The sequence below is a fragment of the Aythya ferina genome (assembly GCF_964211825.1).
Source record: "Aythya ferina genome assembly, chromosome: 2".
Classification (NCBI taxonomy): domain Eukaryota; kingdom Metazoa; phylum Chordata; class Aves; order Anseriformes; family Anatidae; genus Aythya; species Aythya ferina.
In genome coordinates, this window is record NC_140297.1 from 17,459,097 (window position 1) to 17,475,032 (window position 15,936).

Genomic DNA, 15,936 nt, shown 5'->3' on the forward strand with positions numbered 1-15,936 from the left:
TTTTAATACTTAAAGGGGGCTTATAAAAAAGATGGAGTGCAACTTTTTGCTCAGGCAAACAATGACAGGACAAGGGGGAATAATTTTAAAGTAAAAGAGGGAAGATTTAGATTAGATGTTAGGAGAAAATTCTTCACTCAGAGGGTGGTAAGGCACTGGAACTGCATGCCCAGAGGAGCTGTGGATGCCCCATCCCTGGAGGCGTTCAAGGCCAGGTTAAACAAGGCACTTGGCAATCTGATGTAGTGGCTACTTTCCCTACCATGGCAGAAGGGTTGGAACTGGATAATCTTTAAGGTCCTTTCCAACCCAAGCCTTTTTATGATTCTATGATGTGTTATTATCTGCCTTCCATTCTCAGTTTTCTGATTGCCCGTCTCACAGAATTCTTGTCATGCAAGATAGCATAACCCTAGTAGGGAGGGGGTGCTGAATATTAGAATATGTTTCAATCTAGGTTAATTTTCTATTAACTATAACACTGTAAGATGTCAATAAATGCCATATCATCTGACACTTTGAACCTTTTTTACAGCTTTCAGAAGAAGACATTGTCCTGGTTTCAGTTAGGACAGAGTTAATTTTCTTTCTAGTAGCTGGTAGAATGCTGTGTTTTGGCTTAGGATGAGAAGAGTGCCGATAACACCCTGATGTTTTAATGGTTGCAGGACAGTGCTTACACCAAGCCAAGGACGTCTCAGCTTCTTGCTCTGTCCTGCCAACGGGCAGGCTGGGGTGCAGCAAGAGCTGGGAGGGGACAGACCCAGGACAGGTGACCCAAACTAGCCAAATGGGTATTCCATACCATCTGACATCATGCTAAACAATATATAGGGGTGGCTAGCTGGGGGAGGGGGACCGCACTGCTCAGGGTTAGGCTGGGCATCGGTCAGCGGGTGGTGAGCAATTGCATTGTGCATCATTTGTTTGTACACATTATTAGAAGTAGTACTATTATCATCATTGTTGTTATTATTATTTTTGTTATTATTATTATTATTGTTATTGTTATTATTATTTTCCTACCTTAAAAAACTGTCTTTATCTCAACACACGGGCTTTACTTTCCCATTCCTCTCCCCCATCCCAGAGAGGGAGGGTGGAGGGTGACTCAACGGCTGTGTGGTGTTTAGCTGCCGGCTGGGTTAAACTACGACAGACATAAATTGTTTGTACTTTGGTTGATATTTCTCTATAATAAGGTAAAGATATTCTTTGGTCTTTTCAGGAAGCTGTTTGATTTCATGTGACTTTAGTACCAACTCTGCAGTTACGGTCACAGGTAATTTTATGTTTATGATTTTTATTTATATTTTTATTGATTATGAATTTTACGACTATGTTTTTCACTTTCAAACTAGTTTTATTGATATTGGATGTTATAAATGGTTTAAAAGGGAATCCCCCATAGAATTTGCCAACCAAATTATGGTATAACTTTATTTTACCTTCAAATAGAAACTTTCTACTTAGGGCAGGCACAGGCGTTCAAAGCAGCATAATGTGATTTCTGACTGTTTCCTGAATGCAGCAGAAAGAGTTTTTGTCCTCAGCCCAGCCATACCTTAGTTGCGTAAAAACCCCACCATGGACTGGAGAAAAAAAAATCCAGTGAATTTTGGACAATGCAGGAAACCCTAGGCTTTTTTCACGTATACAGTATACTAAACCGAAAACTGTGGTATTACCTGAGGTCTGAACATTAAGAAGATTCAAGGCGACAAACAACAGCAAAAGTAGAACTTGTAGAACTGCTGCATCTTTTGCCCAAGACCCCCTTGACCACCCACTTCAGGGTGACTGCTGAGCTGAGCCCATACAGTGAGGAAGCTAGATCTTCCCCTGTACTTACATCCAAGGCTGCATGGAGCAATTGCTTGCCCATCTTTTTTTCTGTCCTAAAGATTTACACTCTGTAGCAGACCTCTGTGTTGTGCTCATTACATGTAGCCATCACACTTTACCAAGGGTCTTAACCAAATACAAAGAAAAATGTCCCTCTGGCTTTGCCCCTGGAGCAGGAATTGAAGTCCACACTGTCACATTATGAGGGTGTGCTGGGTCTGGCTGGGATGGAGTTAACTTTCCCTGCCAGCATGGTTCACGAGGGGTAGGTCCTGTTTAACAGATTTAATTTCCTTTTATGATAAGATCACCCATCTAGTTGATCAAGGGAAACCAGATAATGTAATCTTTTCGGATTTCAGTAAAGCTTTTGACAGTCTCCCATAGGATCCTACTGGATAAAATGTCCAGCATACAGCTGGAAAAACCATCATATGATGGGTGAATAACTGGCTGCCAGAGCTCGAAGAGTTATGGTAAATGGGGCCGCATCAGGCCGGCGGCCGGTCACCAGTGTGGGGAACTCACTGCCCACTTCCCTGGGCAGCCCATTCCAATGCCTCACAACCCTTTCAGTAAAGAAGTTCTTCCTAATATCCAACCTAAACCTCCCCTGGTGCAACTTTAGCCCATTTCCCCTCGTCCTGTTACCAGGCACGTGGGAGAATAGACCAACCCTCACCTTACTACAGCCTCCTTTAAGGTACCTGTACAGTGTGATAAGGTCGCCCCGAGCCTCCTCTTTTCCAGACTGAACAAGCCCAGCTCCCGCAGCCTCTCCTCGTAGGACTTGTTCTCCAGACCCCTCACCAGCTTCGTTGCCCTTTTCTGGACTCGCTCGAGCACCTCAATGTCCTTCTTGTAGCAAGGGGCCCAAAACTGAACACAGTACTCAGGGTGCGGCCTCACCAGAGCCGAGTATGGGGGGACAATCATTTCCCTGGCCCTGCTGGCCACGCTGTCTTGGCCACCTGAGCACACTGCTGGCAGCTTTCTAACCACTCATCTCCCAGGCTGTAGCTCTGCTTGGGGTTATTGCGCCCTAGGTGCAGGACCCAGCACTTGGCCTTGTTGAACTTCATGCAGTTGACCTCAGCCCATCAGTCCAACCTATCCAGGTGCTGAGCTCTGCTCTGTGGGGACAGAAATAAGACCCAAGGAAATGGCTTGAAGCTGCGACAGGGGTGATTCAGGCTGGATATTTGGGGACCTAGGAGTTGGACTCAATGATCCTTGTGGGTCCCTTCCAATTCGGGATATTCTATGGTTCTATGATTCTTTGATTCTTTTTCCCAGTGCAGCAGAAATTTCCAGATATTCCAAGCACTGTCTGAATTCTGGAGGCAGACCCCACTGACTGCTAGGTTGGAGCCACACACTGGTGATGGTGAGGAGGCCAGCAGGTAGGTGTTTTCACAGCTCACTTTCCTCTTGCTCAGCCTCAGGTCCAGACCTCAGGGTGCTCCTTCACCAGACCACTGTCATCTGGCCCACAGACGGGAGTGGCTTCCCCTGTGTTTAAGGAGCCAAACAAAGTCACTGAGGGAGCAGATGAGTGTTGGCATGCACAAGGGGAAGAGTTAGGAGGAAAGGTCACAGGAGGAACAAAACAAGACCATGCCAGCCAGCAACAAGCAGTTGTTGGGCTGGCACAGTTGTCACAGGAAAGCTTACGTCTAGTGCAGAGCTGAGGCTACAGGTCACTGTGGGGTTGGTGTTTGGGATCCTGTGCCTCAAATTCCCTGCAGCAAGCCAGGTTAATGTGAGCCCTGGGTGTGTGGACAGTAAACAGGCCAGGGAAGAGACTTCCACAGTGTATATAATGGAAGTGATTGTAATATACAACAGGCTGACGTTACTGGATTAAATCCAGACCTAGCTTCTGGGTTCTGAGAAGGAGGCTGTACAATTAGAGTGGGACAGGAGGTGTAGGGATGCCAACCAGGAGACCACTGGACATCAAGCAGTTAATGATCCACATAGCCATGACCTGAGCAGGCACGGCCCTGTGTTGTGCTGTGCTGTTTCATGCAATGCTATGTTGTGCCATGCTGTGCTGGGCTGTGCTACACTGCATGCTCGGCCTGACCTTCAGGCTGTGTTGTGCTGCACAACCCCCTTGGCTGCAGGATAAGCCCGCTCTGCTCATGGCAACAGAGGAGCCTGCAGGCAGTCCCCAGTCGCTATCAGCGATCCTGCAACCTACACTTCATCCTTTAGACCTCCTCCTCTTGGCCATTTTTTCCCCCCAGTCTGCTGCCCTTGTTCCTTCAGCAGTAGTATTCTGGCAAGCCACAAAAATCTCAATGTTATGGTACTCGGGAGCTTCATGCAGTAACAATGATGGAAAGCATCTTCCCAAGCGCAAGAAATGCCCTGCAGCCTGCTATTCTTCACTCTCTTAAGTGATGCTGATTTGAGTGCCCCCTGGCCGAGGAGAAAATTAAGCATGGATGTGACACTGCAGCATAAGCATACAGCCAAATAACTCGCATGTCACAAACAGGCACTTCTTCTTGCCTTTCCTTCTTTGAAGGAAGCAACTGTCTCCTCTCCTACCAGTACTTCCAAAGAAAAGTTACCTGATGTCATGCAGATGCTTGATAAATTATTGGCAAAAGGATCCTCTCTGACATGGAGACTAACTCCAGAGGAAAATAGAGCTGTATATGCAAATAAGCTTCAGATATGCTTATGTTGTGGGTTTACATGGCAAGTTTTTGGTAGTGGAGGGGGCATAAGGGTAACTTCTGCGAGAAGAATCCAGAAGCTGCCCCATGTTAGATAAGGGCACTGTTGTTGGCAAGAACTCAACCAATAAGAGATGTTGTTTGCACCTCTGTGAGAGCGTATTTAAGAAACAGGAAAAAAACTGCTTGGGAACAGCAGCTGAGAGAAAGAGGGGAGTGAGAAAACAGCCTTGCAGACACCAAGCTCACTGCAGAAGGAGGGCAGGAGGTGCTCCAGGCACCAGAGCCAAAGTTCACCTGCGGCTTGTGGAGAGGCCCCTGGTGGAGCAGGCTGTCCCCCTGCAGCCCATGGTGTACCATGGTGGAGCAGGGTTCCATGCTGCAGCCCATGGAGGAGACCACAGTGGAGCAGATGGATCTACACTGGAGGAGGCTGTGGCCCCTGGAGGACCCCCGCAGGGGCAGGCCCTGGGCCGGAGCTGCAGCCCGTGGAGAGGAGCCCACGCAGGAGCAGGTGACCTGGCAGGAGCTGCCGCTCATGGGGGATCCAGGTAGGAGCAGTGTGCTTCTGGTGGATGGACCCCATGGTACGGACCCATATCTGGAGCAGTTCTTGAATTGCTGCTGCCTATGGAAAACCCACTCAGGATGAGTTCGGGAAGGACTGCATCCCGTGGGAGGGACCTCACATTGGAGATGGGGAAGAGAATGATCGAGAAGGAGTGGTGGAGGAGAAGCACTATAGTCTGACCGCAGCCCCCATTTCCCCGTTCCCCTGTGCTGCACGGGGGGGAGGAGGTGGCAGAGGGTGGATGGGAAAAGATGTTTTTGTTTGTTTGTTTGTTTGTTTTTCCTTTGTTTGTTTTTCCTTTGTTTCTCACTCCTCTAGCTTGTTAGCAATAGGCAATAAATCTTACTATCTCCCTACTCTGAGTCTGTTTTGCCCTTTATGATATTTGTTGAGTGATATCCCCATCCTTATCTCAACCCTTGAGCCCGCCAAGTCAGAAAGCTTTGAATATTTTGCCAAGCCATTCACCCAGCCCTGAATTTAGAACTGATATCAGGAAAGTCACTAGAGGAAAATGCAAGCAACTGTGGGCTGTGTAACAGCCAATGTCAATTCTTCGAGGATAATTTTTACCATATTTATTTTATGAATGTGGTTCACAGACAAACACTTCTGATCCACAGTAAGATATTCATATTGATGAACAGCTTTGGAAACATGCAACCCATACAGTTTCATAATAAATATACATTAGCAAAATATTTTTGGTGAGTAAAAAAGACCTTTGGAATTGAGTCATCAGCAAGTGGTAAATATGAAACAAAACAAGTTGCTCAATGTTTTAAGAAATCAAATATAGGGCTTCAAAGCTTCACATAAATAAAGAACTAAACTATTCTATGAAAACAGCCAGAATTACAGCAAACAGGGAGGTATGGAGAAGGAGTGCAAAGCACTAGGAAAAGGTTTTTACACTAAGTGTAAGTGCTGAAACAGGTTACTTAAGGGTGCGGTGGAGTTGCCATTGCTGGAATTTTTCAAGGATCAACTACACAAGTATATGTCAAGAAACGTTTCAGGAGAAAGCACCCTGCTTTGGATTCTCTCGTAGGATCTTGTCTTTGATTTTCTTCTATACGCTAAAGAGAAGGAAAAATCCTGGAACAAAACTCTTCTACATTTTCACACACCATCAAGGGCTGAGTTTGCTTTTAGTTAGAGGTTTTATAGTTGCTTCTCCTGCTAGACCCTGCTAGCCTCCCTTCTTGTTTTTGTTTCCCCGGTTTTGACATGTCTGGTTCTAGCCAACGTTTTCAGTATTTACTTTTCATCTGGCTTGTCTGCTCATGACAGCTACCCCAAGCTTCAGCCATCAGATAAAGTGCTGCCAAGGCCTCAGTGGCAAATAAACATCAAATTGTGAATTAAAAAGAAAGAAAAAAAAAATAAGGTTATGGAAAATAAATAATAATAATAAAAAGAAAAAAGAAAATCAAGCTACTGACAGCTAAAATGTTTTCAGGCACTTTGTTTCCTTGAGCCAGCATCTCATCATTCTTACGCCCAGCTAATGGGCTGCCTGCCCAGTGCTAGTGTGAGGAAGAAGTGCAGAAGAGTTGGACTGTAGTGGAAAGTTAAGGGGGAAAATGAGGTGGGAATGGTGTGCCTGGCCCATTGCCACAGTTCAGCGCCGGGTAAGGCTCCGTCAGCAGCTCTACAGGGTGGTGTCAGCCTGCACCCAGCCCCAGGTTCCACATGCTGCCGACCTAAATGGACTCCTCCAAACAGGTAAAGCAGCATTTTCCTTCCAAAACTGTAAGTTTGCCCTTGGGAAGTGATGCAGCTCAAGTGTCCTCTCAGCTCTTCCATCCCACTCAATGGCATGTCCCAGCTGCTCCCCAAATTCAGCCTTCAAAGTCTCTCACCACACTTTCTTAATTGCGAGGAGGACTAAAATCATTGAAAAATACAAACAAAACAAAAATTTAAAAATTTAAAAATAAAAAAAAAGGGGGGGGGGGCAGAAAGGTAGCTTGGGAACAAAAAGCAAGGGTGAAAGATAAGATGGAGAGCTGGAAGAAGACAGACTCGTGGCCACACAGCTGAGACGTCCGCCCGCAGACCTTTCCAGGGAAGCGGGCTGGGAGTCGGGGATGGTTTTAACTTTGTTTAACATGGCACACAAAACAAGCTGGTCTATTCATCTGTCTCACTCTCTCCCCCCTCTCTGAGCCCTATCCTTTTATTGCATATTGAACATTTCATTCTGTGGTTTTTGTTCTTTTTCGAAGGTGAGTTAGCCAAATATATTTTAAACGGATAAACAGTCAACATATTAAGGCTTCAGATGCAAAGCAGGTTTTAAAAATTCACTTTTCCTTGCAAGACGGTCCAGAATCATGCAGGAATTAAAATCTCATGGTGCCACGGGGAGTATGTGAATTCCAGGACTACCAAAGTAATTTTCCTTGAGGTTTCTGGGCAGTTTCTCTGAGGACAACTCAGCAGAAAGCAGTTCACCAAACCAGCGCTGCCATACCACCTTCACTGCTGGTTATTTCACTAACACAGGGAAGCTGGAGTCCAGGAGAACAGCAAAAATGCACGGCATCTCCCAGAGAAGTGAGGAAAGCAGCACAGGAGGAAGGAAGATGTGCATGGTCGAACAGGTCCCGTTATGCTCCTCAGTGGAGTGGAAAGAAGCAAGAGTTTCAAGCCCTCTGCCTGTTTCTGTACATTAACTTTCTTCGTGGTTCATTGCCATAGAAGTTCCTCTCCATTGACATGCAGGGAGCTCTGAAATGTGGTTCAGAAGTGGACACCTATGTTCTTAGTCAAATGAACCCATCAGCCCAGGCAAAGCTCGCTCATGGGTGAGAACCAGATTTGAGTCCACCGTTTCAGCAGGTTTGATATATGATGTGATGTGAACTCAGTCTCAGTTTACCCCTCAGTTTAGCCCTCATTCCCCGACCCTCCCACATCTCCGTGCTTCCCCTGCGCATTGCCCAGCAAAGTGCTGTCCATGGAATTTCACGGTGCAGACCCTGGCACACCAAGCTAAACCTTGGCCTCGCACATGCTACTTTGCGTCTTGGCAGCACTAATTCACATTGTTATGTCCATCAGGTGCAGCTGCAGCATTTTGTGAACGCTGCAAAAATTGTGGAGGAAATCAGGTTTTCAGGAGACAGATCTAGGTGATGCTACAAGTACTGGCAGTAGTGAAAATTTTCAGGTTTCATTTCTGTTCCATAAAAGCACCCTAGCTGTTCAACAAATTGTATTTTGACATTCAGATGTTCTGCACCTGTTATTTCTCTTTATTTGATGAAAGCAGTAATGGAATTTATGCTAAGCAAAATGCCAATTTGTATTTAGCTTTTGTATTTTTGCAGCTGCAGCCTCTGTCTTTGAAGTCCAGAACCGGTGATGTAAGAACCTTTGACAGTTCAGCAGTCAGTCCTCCTCAGCAGCAGAGAAGTCCAGACAGGCCATGAGTTTCTTTATGATCACAGCGGTGCATTGGAATGGCCACTGACACTCTCAGAAATGATTCAGGTAAAGAGCACGGACATGCTGCCTATCAGGATTACCTCCCACCTCAGACTTCTTATATTCAGAGTTAGTGTTCATGGAGGAGTAATCTTTTTTCATCACGTTTCTGTTACATATCACTTATCCACTCTTTGAGGACATGTTTTCTCTGTTTGTCTCCTATATTTGTGTGCTATTTCTGGTCTGAAAACAAGAGAACCTCAAGGTTTTTTTGTGCATTGCTTGCTGACCTCCTCAGCAGTTGCAGCCATCCTAGGCAGCATCGAATCCAATTCTGTTGCGTTAAATTCAGTTTTCTTTTTCCATAGTTTCCAGTACTTGATTCAAGTTGTGGAACACAACTGGGACATGTAAAAATGAAGAAAGGCATTTCTTCAGCTGAGTGCTAAAGCCAATTATTTCTGAAAAGCGCTAGCAAATGTGGCATTTCCATGGGCAAGCAACTTGGCAAGTCAAGAGCGAGTGATTGATTTCTTGTGTTCAGCTGCTCAGCTGTGTTTTCCATGCTCAATTTGAGGTATTTACTGGCAGTGCAGAAAGGAGAAATAATTCCATTGGTTTTCTAGAGGGATGGGCAGCCTGTGTTTTCATTCTCAGACATTGTTTCTCCTAAACCTAGCACAGCTCATGGCCATACTCACAGAGTCATAGAATCATTTAGGTTGGAAAAGACCCTTAAGATCGTAAATTTCAACTGCCTGCCTAACTACCTAGTCTACCAGTAAACCATGTCCCTAAACACCACAAACATGCATTTCTTAAATACCTCCACCATTTCCCTGGGCAGCCTGTTCCAATGCCCAACCACTCTTTCCATGAAGGAATTCTTCCTGATATCCAATCTAAACCTCCCCCGGTGCAACTTGAGGCTGTTTCCTCATGTCCTATTTTACTTTCCCAAACTCTCTACCTCCTTCTCATTTGTGTAGAGATGCTTAAAACAGGAGGCTTCACTCCATGCTGAAAATCTAATGTAGAGTTTGAGATCACAGTAACAGATTTCATCATGAGGAAGACACCTCACATTGGGCACATTTTTCCCTGTGTAGTTCTTACCTGGATCATAATATTTTGACGTTAAATCTTTCAGATTACATTTCCATAATATGAATTGTGTCTGCTTCCAGAAATTGTCAGTTCCACTACCTATTGGCTTAATTACTGAAAAAGGAGAATAACTAGAGATTTTCTCCTCAGTTCACATAGCGAAGTAAAGGCCTAGTGTGTCGATATGAAACACTGCATTATTTGGATTTCCTAATGGCTTAGCAATAAATTGAACTGATGGTGAGAAATTACAGTTCTGCACAGGATCCTGTTCTTTGTATCTTTATTATTGGCAAGAAGTCCAACACCTGGATGAAGTCTTCCTCTGTTTCTACTCTGAGAAATGTAGGGGTGTTTTTCTAAACCAGCACAATGGCTCAGGTGGGTCCTTTGTCAGACATGTCATGAGTAAATAAAGTTACTTCCCTGCTGAGGGCTGACACATGTAGACTTGACATTAGTAACACCATCACACATTTTGTCTGATATTTCCCATGCACAGCCCCCAGCGCATACCCCATGCACAGTTGCATAGATTTTTGCCAAATGCAGGCCACAAGCCTAGAAATATTTTATCCATGTCATTGTTTTCAGCTTAAATCCTGGCTACAAAATGGGGATGCATGGGGATGCATGGCCTACAGGGGGTGCCAGACACAGAGATCCCAGTGGGACTACAGTTCTAGCGAGTAAGGTGCATTTATGTGCCGTTTCCAACTGTCTTAGGACAGTCGTTTGAGCCCAGAACTGGTAAAGACTGTCCACAGACACTGAGAACAGAATATATATTTCAGAACTGCAGTCATGGGGTTTATGTCTACTTACTTTCCCTCAAAGTCCTTAAAAATTTTCCCCCACTTTGGAGGAAGGGGATGTTATTTTTTATTGTTATTATTGTTGTTGTTGTTGTTATTTATTATTGTTGTTGTTATTTATTATTGTTGTTGTTATTTATTATTGTTGTTGTTGTTGTTGTTATTTTAACACTGCGATTAGTAAACACTTCCAAAGGAAGAGAAGGAGCTTCTTCAATAAAGAGCAAACATTTTGCACTTCACCTACAACTCAGTCTGTTTCATTCCTCTTGTATGGATAATCCTATGATATTAATGGTGATTTTCTGAAACAAAGTTACTTGTACATAATTTGGTGAGAAGATTTGGAATATATCTTTTATATCTAATTTTCTGAGAACATTTAACACTCAGTTTCTTTTACAGCATAGGATTAAAGACCTTTTAGAGGAAAAGATACATCTAAAATATTGATTCTTACTCAATCAAATGAATTTAAAATGTCTCCTGTGTAATACAAAGTACTGTTCTCACCATAAACTAATCAGGAATGATTTGATCTGAGCTGAGGAAATGAACTGAAGAGGATCTGTATCTGAAGCAGTAGATAAGACTGATATCTGTTAATGGACTTCAGGCATTATAAAGAGTCACAGATAATGAATACCTGCATAAAAGTTGTACCCTGTGTTTGACGTATAGTGTTTGCTTTTAAGTTTGCAGTAGACAATGCTTCCGTACAAGTATGAAAATGTTTTATTTTTTGAAACTGAATACAATGCTATGATTTTTAACTAAAATACTTCTAAAAGAATGCTGGGATTTCCAGAATTCACTCACTGCTACATAAACATCAATGGAGAAATAAACAAAAACAAACAAACAAACAAAATTTCAGACGTCCCAAAGAGTGCCACACATGCCTCCCTTAAATTTGCCTCTCTGGGCTCTGCTTTCAAAAATGTGGGGTAAGACTTCCCCTGGAGCATGAAGGGTGGTCAGAAGGGAAGTAAGGAGGAGGAGGGAGATGAGACAGGGACTTCTGAATGATTATGTTCTTTTTTTATTATTTTTTTTTAATGAGACTCTATTTAAGGTGGAAATGTCAAAGGTTTCCCAAAATTTCAACTAATGGAGGTGATCAAACCCACCTCCCAATGGATTAGAGGAATCCATTTGTATTTAGTTTGGCTGCCTGGGCTCAGGGCCAAGGCAGCTCAGCTGCTCAGTGGGAAGAGGCTCCTAGAGGTGCCATGGGGAATCATGGCCACTGCCAGCCCTAGTCTTGGTGGTGCTGCTTTTAAGCCAAGGCTTCACCACCTGGGCCTCACCAGAGCTACAACTACCACTGTGTCATGGGCTTGGCCTGGCCACAGCCCTTGATGTTCTAGACTATATTTGCAGGCTGACCTGCATGTTGTAAGGTGTTATATGATCCAGGCAAAACAAGACATTGGTGTACTTGCATGAAAGTGAGGTTGTTAGTTCGGGCAGAGGAGTCCTTCCATACAACAGGTAGATGTTTTGATGAATTGGCTGGGGCAGAAAGCAAACTGTACATCTGTGAGCAGGTTTTCTAAGGAAATATTGGGTCTCTTTCTCATTAATCGTGTTTTTATGTCACTGCTGTTGAGAACATATCTAACTAATTGCATTTCTGGGTGTACACAGAGAAGAGGAGGTAGGCATATTAGCAGTTTGGCTAAATACATCATCTCAGGATCTGATAGGAAAAAATAATGTTTTTCCATGTACTGTGCTAGAGTCATGGTTATTGTATTATTGATATGCATCCCGCTAATGGGATCCTTCCTCTGATAATGGGATTGAGAGTTTGGAGGCTGAGAGCACAGAATGTTTAGAAATAGACCCCGTGTGCTTAACATTATCTGAGATTAATTGCAAAGACCAAACAACGTTGTCACTAAAAGCCTTCTGTTAAACACAGACTTCTTTAACAAATAATTTATCTAATTACAATCCAGATTTTGAGCAGAACACTGTTTTTCAGGTGGAAAGGACAGCTGCAGCTTTCTTCAAACTATCATATGTTTGACAGTAGCTGATGAAGAAAAGAAGAAAAAAAAAAAAGGAAAAAAAAGAAAAATCTAATTCAGAGGCCTGAGCAAGATCTGCAACGTCCTGATTATGTGCTCCAGCTATGATATTTGGTACTACAGAACAGCACACAAGCCATTATCACTGCTCCTAGAACAGTGCAAGTTGTTTTTGTGGTTTTCTCAATCCCTTCTTTTTCTTGGTTAACCTTTCCTTCACTGCCAGCTGCTTCCAGGTTTCAGGATGTCAAAGATCTGATCTCGCGTGTCATCTGCATGCATTTTCCATGCTATCTTTCTGCTCCCATGCCCTACATACTTGTCAGACACAAGCTGTCGGGTAGTCAGTGCTCTGCCATTGCTGGGTTACCCTGCGCTGCAACCTGCCGCTGCCAGGATGGTCAAATGCTCATTGCCCCAGCTGCAGCTAAAACCCACATCTCCAGAGCATTCTTCAAGATCAGGTTTCTTACTATACTTCTGGGGACTGGCAATGGTCTTGGTTTTATTCAAATATTCTGGCCCCTTGGACCTTCATGGCAGATCCAGAGAAGCAGTCAAAAGCAAAGCACGTAGAAGATAGGAGCTGCTTTAGCATCACCTCAATGCAAGTGCCATCACTAGTGATGGAAACCCAGTTTTTGAAGTGCGTGGCTGAGCAGAGCTGACCAACATTGAGAGTTCAGGCAATAGAAAGTCGGAGAGCAGCAATGGCTGCATCCAGACAGAGTTGGTGCTTCTGCTTCACAGAATCGGAGCTGGCTTGCTCAAGACTTCAGTCAATCAATTCAGTTCCAAGTACACAGTGGGGAGATGTATGGGAGATTCCCACATACAGTTAATGTAACTTGAGTGCCTGCGTTGCTCAACAAATTGCCAGGAGCTGGGGATACAAGCTCTGGAGTCAGTGTGACCCCATTGCACAGGGGACAAATAAAACACCCAGCCAGGGCAGGAACAGGGGCATGATGGTAGCCAGTTCTCTGTCTCTCTCTCTCTTTCTCTCTCTCCCTTTCCAAGAGAGATTTTTATAATGTGAAAGTGCTGGAATACACAACCAGTTACACTTTGGAGGCTTTATTTTCTAAAGGAATCACAAAATGGGTGAGGTTGGAAGGGATCTCTGTGTTTCTCCACCTTGTGAATTGCCTGGCTACTGCCAAAGGTTCCCAGCCAGGGCAGGAGCAGGGGCATGATGGTAGCCAGCAAAAGCACTGAACTATTAACTCAAGCTCAGTTATTGCCATAAGTGAATTAATCAACAGCAATTCTGAATCTGTTATATCTGTTGCCTTAATAAATTACATATATTTTCAACTTCGTGAAACTGTCACAGTGAAAGTCCTTGGTAGGGCTCTGAAACAGGCAAAGATTGACTCTCATGAGTATCTATATTCATAATTCTTTACACATAAAGTGTTGACCAAGTCTGGGACTAGGATTGGATCCAGCCACACCTTGACTCCTCTCTGAGAAGGAGTTTGAAAGTGAAAGGGTCCTTTCTGAAACTCATGACTCAACGGGAGGGTCTCCCTCAGCCATATACCCTTAACACAACAAGTGCCTTGTACAACAAAGTGAGGGGAGTGCAGAGATTGTTATTTACCTTCTTTGTAGGTGTTCAGATGAGCTTCTGTCACATAACCTAACACAAGTGACCTGGGCAGGCTACAGGAATGAGCTGAAAGGAACTTCATCTGGCATGCATAAAAAGGAGCGTGGCCAGCAGGTCAAGGGAGGTGATCCTCCCCCTCTATTCTGCCCGGGTCAGGCCTCACATGGAGTACTGTGTCCAGTACTGGGCTCCCCGCTATAAAAAAAGACAGGGATCTCCTGGAGAGAGTCCAGTGGAGGGCAACAAGGATGATGCGGGAACTGGAGCATCTTCCCTGTGAGGAAAGGCTGAGAGACCTGGGTCTGTTCAGCCTTGAGAAGAGAAGACTGAGAGGGGATCTTAACAATGTTTACAAATATCTTAAGTGTGGGACACAGAGGGATTTGGCCAACCTCTTTTCAGTGGATTGTGGGGACAGGACCAGGGGCAATGGCTGCAAAATGGAGCACAGCAAGTTCCGCACCAACAGTCGAAAGAACTTCTTCACGGTGAGGGTGACGGAGCACTGGGACAGGCTGCCCAGGGTGGTTGTGGAGTCTCCTTCTCTGGAGATATTCAAGGCCTGTCTGGATGTCTACCTGGGTAGCCTACTCTAGGGAACCTACTTTGGCAGGGGGGTTGGACCCGATGATCTCTTGAGGTCCCTTCCAACACTTACAGTTCAGTGATTCTGTGATTCATGAAATTCAGTGGAGAAATGCCAAGTTCTGCACAAGAAACAGACTAAGCCCGGCAGTAGTATAGGCTGAGGACCGACTGGCTGGTGAGCAGCTGGGATGAAAAGGACCTGGGAGTCCTGGCAGGCAGTGAACTTAAATAGGTCCTCGGTGCATGCTGGCACTGACAAAGGCTAACAGCATCCTGGACTGCATCAGCAAGAGCACAGCCTGTAGATCCAGGGAAATTATTCTCTTGATTTACTCAGCACTCTTTACACATCTGGAACAATGGTCCAGTTTCGGACACCCCACCTCCACCCACCCAGTATGAGAAACATATTGATAATCTTGAGTGAGTTCAGCAGAGGGCCTTCAAGAGGATTGGTGGCTGGAGCACCAGAGCTCTGAATAGAGGCTGAAGGAACAGGGCTTGTTCAGCCTGGAAAAGAGAGCTTCAGGAGCACCTAATACCAGCCTCTTAATATGTAAGATGTTACCAAAAAGAGAAAGGAAGGCGCTTTATGGAGGTACATGGTGGATGAACATTCACCTGATTATAAGGGGAAAAAAGTTGCTATGAGGATAATTAAGGACTAGAACATGTTGCTCAAAGAAGCAGTCGCATCTCCGTCCTTGAACATTTTCCTGACTTGACTAGACAAAGCTATCAGCAAACTTGTCTGAATTTGGTATTGATCCTCCCTGAGCAAGAGACTGGACATAGAGACCTTCTGAGGTCTTTTCCAGCCACGTTCTTTAATGATGCTATGAATAAAGGCTATTCCTCCCCAACCATTTGATCCTGATGTGTTGTCCCTCTAGGTGAAGTCAGCGCTCCTTAATGAAGCAAGCAAACCATGCCTTGGTTCTGTTATTTCAGAGGTCCCCTTCCTTTCCAGCCAGGTGCTGTGCTGTCCCTGTGTTAGGGTACAACTGAATGCTTCATGCACTGGGGAAAATGGCTGGAACTGCCAGGAACACCTGAGAGAGGAATGGTAATTAGGTATAACATAGAGAAACAACACAAGGACCCTGTCCTCATTTTAATAGATTACAGAAAATGCTTGCTCCAGCATCTTTGGGGAAAAGTTGATATTTTCTTTTTGGTGTAAAGTAAGGGCAGCTGCTATATGACTAGGAACATCTAAACTTGGAGAGTG

General features: G+C 44.6%; 1 long non-coding RNA gene across 1 annotated transcript; it reads left to right on the forward strand.

The window, feature by feature from the left end:
- The first annotated feature begins 7,070 nt into the window (after positions 1–7,070).
- On the forward strand, positions 7,071–13,829 carry LOC311431399. Its single transcript, XR_014689394.1, has 2 exons — positions 7,071–8,607; positions 12,457–13,829. It is a non-coding gene; the product is annotated as an uncharacterized lncRNA (long non-coding RNA).
- Positions 13,830–15,936: the final 2,107 nt, after the last annotated feature.